We start from the raw sequence: 9,095 nt of genomic DNA, 5'->3' as shown, positions 1-9,095 counted from the left end.
CCCCTCCCATTCTGGTTCGACGTCGCCGTTTGAGAGAATTGTGAATTTGGTGTTGTGGAATGAATTTGGAGGTTGTGGAGGGCGGCGTAGGGGGGGAGAGAGGCGGAGACGGAGGTGCAGAGGAGATAAGCGAGAGAGAGAAGTAGAGGCGGAAGCTCAAGCTCGATCTGTTTGAGGCGGAGGAGATGAGCGAGAGAGAGCAGAGGCGGAGGCTCTGGGCCGGCGAAGCTACCGGCCGGAGCTGTGGTGGCGGTCAAGGGGGAGGGCGGCGGAGCCGAGAGATGAGAGGGAGTTGTGAAGCTGTGAGAGAGTGGTGACGTGTAAGAAAGAGAGAAAGTGGGGTGTGTGAGAGAGAGAGTGGGGAGTGTGTGTGTGTGTGTGACGTGGTTATTCCGGCTGCCACGTTGGCATTCCGGCGTCCACGTCAGTTTCGATTTCGCCGGATTCCTAAATCGAGGGAAAAATCAGAACCAATTATAAATTGATGTATTTTGAAGTCAAATTGAGGGGTCATGATATAAACCAGAAAATGAAAATTTCTCATGGATTTAGCGGCTATTACCCCTAAAAAAAATGCAAATACAACATAAAAAACGGGTTTCATGATTTCACCTCCTACACGATTTCACCTTCCACACGATTTCACATTCCCTGTCTCTTTGAGAACGAAGGCGCGCCAGCACCAGCTCTTCTCCACTCCACCAACGGCTTTCACCTTCCCTGTCTCTTTGAGAACACGAAGGCGCACCAGCACCAGCTCTTCTCCACTTCACCGACGGCGAACTTCTGCTCCAAAGAATTTTAGAAGGTATTTACTCAAAAATTCTACACTTTCTCCCTAAGCATTCTGGTATACCCATTTTATGTTATAATTTACTGAACTTAAGTTTTTAATAGAGTAATTTATCTACCTTTGAGTTTGCAAATTAATTAGCTTCTGAATTTCATCTTCGTCGTTCTTGTGCAAACCTGCTTCGTTTGAAATTTTAAGGTAATCAATATAGGTTAAAATTGTGTTAATACATAACTGCTTTTTCACATAAATCGAAGCAATCAGTATTCATTGCACTGTAGAATCACGTCTATACAAATTCACTACACTCTATCAATTAATTAATTTATAATTAAAATAAGGCTTATATAAAAAGAAAAATGAAAAACCTAGAAACCCTTGAGAGCACATGAGAGAGCAAACTAAAGGCCGAGCCTCGTTAAAACCTTTTTAAGGCAAACCCACGAGGGAACATGCCCCGAAGCAAATTTTTTTGAGCATTCCGTACAATCTATTTTCATGTTTTTGAGGGACGGAGGGAGTATTATATATCTTAGATTGGGATAAAGAACTAAATGGTCACCCAATTTGGAGAAATATTTGTACAATTTATGATGTCATATATAATCCATTTTGTGAAAAACCTAATTAATGTATAAAGTGCATCATATTTTATGTAATTATGAAGCAATATTGTTTGTGGTGGTCGGATAGATACCTTAAGGTTGTGTTCACTTTGGTTGATTTATCATGGGAAAATGAGAAATAATAACATTTTCTCGTTTTAAATGTCTTCTCTTTTCCCTCATTTTCTATAATAGTTAATTTCACCATTTCTTATTCATTCTGTCCACTCCAAGAATAAATTATATTATCCCTTTATTTTTTGTGTGATAATATTATCCCTTCTTAAAGTAAAAATGAGGAATAAAAAATGTTGATTTTTTTTTTTGTAAAAAATGAGGAAAAAGAAACATGGGATTTAAAGGGAGAATTTATTGTTGTCCTTTCTTTTCTCATGATAAATTTTTCAACCAAAAAGAACACACCGTAAATGTTAAATATAATTATAATTCCAAAAATGCAGCGTGGAGGAGAATCCAATAGGCAAGTTATCAAAGAAGAAAGCAGAAAGTTTGGGTGTGAGTTTCATGTCCATGGAGGTGAGCCTCAAGGATACTGTTGAAAGCTTGAAAGAGAAGAAATTCCTCAATTTTTGATAGATGTAATAATTGATTATGTGAAATATAAGTCACTACCTAAAGTCGAACCAAACAAATTACAATTGATGTTTAAAAAAAAGCTGTGCTACGCCATTTTACGAGTCAAAATTTGGATTTCAAATTCATTTTAATGATGTACTGATGCAGCTCAAGGTTCGATAGGACAAGACCCGGTGCATGTCCCTGTTGGTCCGGTTACAAGAGCACGAGCCAAGAAGTTCAAGGAGAGCTTGATGAGCTTAGTTCAAGAAGTGTGGGCTCAAGAGTTGATGAAGAGACCTATTGGAGATGGTGGAGTCGGCCCAAGTCTAATTAATCTCATTACATGCGAGTGGGCCGAAGCTTGAAGATTTGATTTATTTTTGAAGACTTCATGTATTTATTTCAGCTTTGTTTTTTTTCGCAGCCCATGAGTTTAAAGGGCCTTGTTATTTTCGGATTTTAGTAGTAAGGGCCTTGTTTGGCTTATTAGGGCTTGTTTTTAAGTTGTTTCCTTATTAGACTAGGTTTAGTTTTGCCTATATATATGGCTGCTACATGTTGGACGAAATTTACCTACTTTTATCAATAAACTTGTGAGTTTTATTTCTCTCTTGAGAATTCCGAATTCCTCTTGATTTTTTCAAGACGAATTCAATTATCGACGTAACGGCGAGTTAACCAACCTTCGTCGGGTGTCATTCAGCGTCCCCGAGTTGCTGCGTCAACTTCACGTTGGGGTTTAGGGATTCGTTCGCCTAAATCATTCCGTGGGTGGGTTAGATTCAGAGGTTTTGGGATTTCCATCTTTAGTTCGTTTCTTTCAAGTCTTCCGTTTGCGTGGTGTTCGATTGATCGGCAAGGATCATATCATTTGGCACCAGAGCCGCGTTTCGTATCCAGGTTTCGTTTGTTTGTTTTTGTTTCTGTGTCAAGGGTAGAATTTTAGGGTTTTCGTTTTCTGTCCGAGTTTTCTGTTCCGCTGTCTGATTATAATTCCTAGGGTTTCGATTTTCTTCTGCTGTGTTCAATACCATAATATCTGGGGTGGTCTGAATTACTCATACACTTACACGCTTATACACATCTCTTATCATACGACTTACACACATCCATATAAATCCATACATCATAATTTCGTTTGTTTCTTGATATTCTTGATTTTTTTTCCAGAACCTATAGTCCGTTAGGGTTCCAAAAAAAAAAAAAAAAAAAAAACGAGTATAGAATTTCCGAAAATTTCCTTACAGCAATTTTGTTCCTATAGTTCACTAGCGTCGTATAGAGCCTTTTGGGACTATTCCTGCGTACATTTTTTCCGGTTTTTGATTATTTCTCGTTGTGTTTTCTGGAATCCTTAGGTAGTATAGAGCGTTTTGAGTCTATTTCTGCGCAGTACTTTTTGGGTTGTTCAGTCTGCGTTTCTGGTTGTTTTCGATTTCGTTTAGGGGTTTCCCACCTTTTAGTGTCCGTTTAAGTGTTGTTGGTGTGGTCTCTTGTGGGACGTTTCATTGAGTGCTCTCGTTGAGACAGTTTGGGCAATCTCATTGGTACAGTTGGTTTTTGAGTTCCGTTGGTAGATTGTGGGAATTTGATTCCTTGAGAGAGAAATTGAGCGGAAAAAGGCAAGAGTGGTGAGACTATTAGAGGGAAAAAGCCGTGATTTGTGTGTGATACACAAGCGCTGAGTGATTTCATCTTGAGTGATACACGAGTGTTTGTGAGGCGGTGAGGTCCTTTTATTTTGTTTCACTAACCGTTTCTTGTTTTCTATCTGTGTCACTATGTCCAAGAAAGATGAACAGGGTGCGGATTTGAGCGATGGCCCTGTTATGGATCCACAGTTAAAACTCGTGGTGGAGGCACTTCGCTCAGAATTTGGCAAGATGCTACACTCAGAAATCGAGGGAGTGTACGACAAGATCGAGCTGATGGAGCAGTCTCATTCTCGAGAGACCACTTTCACACGAGGAGGTCGCCGCGGGCGAGGAGGCCGTGGTGGTGGCGGAGGTCGATTCCACCGTCCGTATGAGGAGCATGTAGATGATACAGGATTTGAGGATGAGGATGATGGCAGCAGAATATGGCAAGATAACAATCTAGGCAACATCAAGATGAACGTTCCTCCCTTCCAAGTGAAGAATGACCCAGAATTGTATCTTGATTGGGAGAGAAAGGTGGAGCTTATGTTCGATTGCCACAACTATTCAGAGCTCAAGAAGGTGAAGTTGGCAGCAATTGAGTTCTCCGATTATGCACTTGTTTGGTGGGATCAGATGGTGACGAGTAGGAGGAGAAACAGTGAGCCGCCCATTCAGACTTGGCAGGAGATGAAGGCTGTGATGAGGAAGCTTTTTGTGCCGAATCATTACTACCGCGAGCTTTTCAAAAAGTTGCAGACTTTGAGGCAAGGCAGTCGGAGTGTGGATGAGTATTATAAGGAGATGGAGGTTACCATGATTCGAGCCAATGTGGTGGAGGAGCGAGAGGCGACCATGGCGAGATTCTTGACTGGTTTGCATTGGGATATTCGTGATAAGGTGGAGTTGCAGCACTACGTTGAGTTGGAGGACATGGTTCATATGGTCATCAAGATCGAGAATCAACTCAAGAGGAGGGGCAACAACAGCAGCAACCAGCGCCAGAATCCGGGCAATTGGAGGCAATCGCAACCAGTTTCTAGTGGTTCCTCGTCAAAAGGGAATCAATGGAAAAAGGAGGCACCGCCGAGAGAGGAGAAGAAGCCGTTCGTTAGGTCCCGACCTGAGGGATCCGGTGCAGCAAATCAGGGCATTCCGGCCGTTTCTGATGGTCGAAATCGAGATAAGAAGTGCTTCAAGTGCCAAGGCTTCGGGCATATTATGAGTGACTGCCCGAACATGAGAATTATGATCATGAGAGATGACGGCGAAGTCGTGACGGATGGTGATGAGACCGATCCTGATATATCGAAATTGGAGGATGTAGATGGTACCGATGATGAGGAGGAGTGTGAGGAGATTTTCGCACCCAATGGACAACTTTTTGTAGCTCGGAGAGCATTGAGTGTCCAAACTCAACCCAATGAGCGAGAGTAGCGGGAGAACCTCTTTCACACAATATGTCTTGTTCAAGACAAGGTATGTAGTGTGATCATTGATGGCGAGAGTTGCACGAATGTGGCTAGTAGAGCCATGGTTGAGAGATTGGGGCTGGCCACGGAGAAGCATTCCAAGCCGTATCGTTTGTAGTGGCTGAATGAGACAGGCGTCATCAAAGTGACGAAGCAAGTGAAGGTTCCGTTTTGCGTTGGGAAGTATGAGGATAAGGTTGTGTGTGATGTGATCCCTATGCAAGCGAGCCACATCCTGTTGGGGCGACCGTGGCAGTTTGATCGCCGTGCTATTCATGATGGCTTCACCAACAAATACTCATTTGAATACAAGCAGAAAAAGGTGTCGCTTGTTCCTCTTACTCCTAAACAAGTTTATGAGGATCAAGTGCAATTGCAAAATGAGGCGGACAAGGTGAAGTCAAAGGAGCAGCCCGTGGAGAAGAAGGAGAATGGGTTGATTCATAAGTCCTTTCTTGCTAGGGCTAGTGATTTGAAGTGGTGCGTACAGGAGGAGAGGCCGATCATGCTGTTGCGATATCAGGAGAACTTGGTTATTACTAACGATCTCTCTTCTCTACCCCCTTCTATTCGTTCTGTTTTGCAGGAGTTTGATGATGTTTTTCCTGAAGATACATCTGCCGGTTTACCACCAATTCGAGGGATTGAGCATCAGATTGACTTTGTGCCCGGCGCTACACTGTCGAACCGACCAGCTTACCGAACCAATCCAGAGGAGACAAAGGAGTTGAAGAGGCAAATTGACGAGTTATTGGCCATAGGGCATGTGAGGGAGAGTTTGAGTCCTTGTGCGGTACCCGTTCTACTTGTACCAAAGAAGGACTCATCTTTGAGGATGTGCTGTGATTGCCGAGCCATCAATAACATCACGGTAAAGTATCGCCATCCTATCCCTCGTTTAGATGATATGCTAGATGAGTTGCATGGTTCTTGTGTCTTTTCTAAGACCGATTTGCGTAGTGGATACCATCAGATTAGGATTAAGGAAGGTGATGAATGGAAAACTGCTTTCAAGACAAAACTTGGTTTGTATGAGTGGTTAGTTATGCCTTTTGGTCTGACTAATGCGCCTAGTACGTTCATGCATCTTATGAATCATGTTTTGCGTGCTTTCATTGGCAGATTTGTTGTTGTCTACTTTGATGATATCCTCATTTATAGCCAGAATCATGATGAGCATGTTGAACATTTGAGGTCTGTTATGGATGTGCTTCGCAAGGAAAAGTTGTTTGCTAACCTTAAGAAGTGCATTTTTGGTACGGACAAGCTTGTGTTTCTTGGTTTTGTTGTTAGTGCACAGGGTGTACAGGTTGATGAGGAGAAGATACGAGCTATCCAAGAGTGGCCAACACCGACGAACGTTGCAGCAGTTCGAAGCTTTCATGGACTTGCTAGCTTCTACAGGCGATTCGTGCCTCATTTTAGCAGTGTTGCAGCACCTTTGACGGAAGTCATCAAGAAGAATGTGGAGTTTAAGTGGGGCAAGGCGCAAGAGGATGCTTTTCAGCAGTTGAAATACAAATTGACCCACGCCCCGGTATTATCTCTTCCTAATTTCTCCAAATCTTTTGAGATTGAATGTGATGCTTCTGGTGTTGGTATTGGTGCAGTGTTGATGCAAGAGAGACGACCCATAGCGTATTTCAGCGAGAAGCTCAACGGGGCGACGTTGAGTTATCCCACGTATGATAAGGAGCTGTACGCATTGGTGAGAGCTTTGCAAACGTGGCAGCACTACTTGTGGCCCAATGAGTTCGTCATTCACACGGATCACGAGTCGTTGAAACACTTGAAGGGGCAGCACAAGTTGAACAAGCGGCATGCGAGGTGGATGGAGTTCATTGAGACGTTTCCCTACGTCATCAAATACAAGCAAGGTAAAGAGAATGTGGTGGCTGACGCACTTTCTCGGAGGTATGCCTTGATCTCTACCTTAGATGCTAAGTTGCTTGGTTTTGAGTGTATCAAGAGTTTGTATGAGCATGATGATGATTTTGGTGAGATTTATCTAGCATGTGCGAGAGCTGCTCGTGGAGAGTATTTTAGGCATGATGACTATCTTTTTAGGAAGAATAAGTTATGTGTTCCTAAATGTTCTTTACGTGAGTTGTTATTGCTTGAGTCTCATGGTGGGGGCTTGATGGGACATTTTGGCATTGCTAAGACTTTAGTTGTTCTGCATGAGCATTTCTTTTGGCCTCATATGAAACGTGATGTTGAGAGAATTTGTGGTCGATGTGTTACATGTAAACAAGCTAAGTCTAGGGTGAGTTCCCATGGATTGTATACACCATTGCCTATTCCTACAGCACCTTGGATTGATATTTCTATGGATTTTGTGTTAGGTTTGCCTAGGACTAAGCGTGGTCGAGATTCCATCTTTGTGGTTGTTGATCGATTTTCTAAGATGGCACATTTTATTCCATGTCATAAATCTGATGATGCATCTCATGTAGCTGATCTATTCTTTAGAGAGATTGTTAGATTGCATGGCATGCCTAGGACTATTGTTTCTGATAGGGATTCGAAGTTCTTGAGCTACTTTTGGAAGACTTTGTGGTGTAAGTTAGGTACTAAACTTTTGTTTTCTACTACTTGTCATCCACAAACTGATGGTCAAACAGAGGTAGTGAATAGGACTCTGTCTACTTTGCTTAGAGCTATTATCAAGAAGAACATTAAGTCTTGGGAAGATTATTTGCCTCATGTTGAGTTTGCTTATAATCGTTCTGTTCATTCTGCTACTCAATTTTCGCCATTTGAGATTGTGTATGGATTTAATCCTTTGACTCCATTGGATTTATCTCCCTTACCTGAGCATGAGTATACTAACCTTGATGGCAAGAAAAAGGCTGATTTTGTGAAGCAGATTCATGAGAAGGCAAGGATGAATATTGAGAGGCGCACGAAGCAGTATGCCGAGCGAGCCAACCAAGGACGTCGCAAAGTAGTGTTTGAGCCCGGTGATTGGGTATGGCTGTACATGCGCAAGGAAAGGTTTCCATTGCAGCGTCGATCCAAGTTACTTCCTAGAGGGGATGGACCATTCCAAGTGTTGGAGCGCATCAATGACAATGCCTACAAGTTGGACTTACCAGGTGAGTATAATGTGAGTGCTTCTTTTAATGGACTGATTTGAGTCCTTTTGATGTAGGTGATGCTTTGGATTTGAGGACAAATCCTCTTCAAGAGGAGGGGAATGATGCAGCTCAAGGTTCGATAGGACAAGACCCAGTGCATGTCCCTGTTGGTCCGGTTACAAGAGCACGAGCCAAGAAGTTCAAGGAGAGCTTGATGAGCTTAGTTCAAGAAGTGTGGGCTCAAGAGTTGATGAAGAGACCTATTGGAGATGGTGGAGTCGGCCCAAGTCTAATTAATCTCATTACATGCGAGTGGGCCGAAGCTTGAAGATTTGATTTATTTTTGAAGACTTCATGTATTTATTTCAGCTTTGTTTTTTTTCGCAGCCCATGAGTTTAAAGGGCCTTGTTATTTTCGGATTTTAGTAGTAATGGCCTTGTTTGGCTTATTAGGGCTTGTTTTTAAGTTGTTTCCTTATTAGACTAGGTTTAGTTTTGCCTATATATATGGCTGCTACATGTTGAACGAAATTTACCTACTTTTATCAATAAACTTGTGAGTTTTATTTCTCTATTGAGAATTCCAAATTCCTCTTGATTTTTCCAAGATGAATTCAATTATCGACGTAACGGCGAGTTAACCAACCCTCGTCGGGTGTCATTCAGCATCCCCGAGTTGCTGCGTCAACTTCACGTTGGGGTTTAGGGATTCGTTCGCCTAAATCATTCCGTGGGTTAGATTCAGAGGTTTTGAGATTTCCATCTTCAGTTCGTTTCTTTCAAGTCTTCCGTTTGCGTGGTGTTCGATTGATCGGCAAGGATCATATCATGTACTTGTAAGTATAAATCTATATATAATACTCCCTCCGTTCCATTATTAATGGTCTGTTTTTCTTTTGGGGTTGTCCCATATATAATGGCATGTTTCT

Source organism: Salvia miltiorrhiza, unplaced genomic scaffold (genome assembly GCF_028751815.1).
Source record: "Salvia miltiorrhiza cultivar Shanhuang (shh) unplaced genomic scaffold, IMPLAD_Smil_shh fragScaff_scaffold_57_2, whole genome shotgun sequence".
Lineage (NCBI taxonomy): Eukaryota > Viridiplantae > Streptophyta > Magnoliopsida > Lamiales > Lamiaceae > Salvia > Salvia miltiorrhiza.
This window is presented reverse-complemented; position numbering follows the sequence as displayed.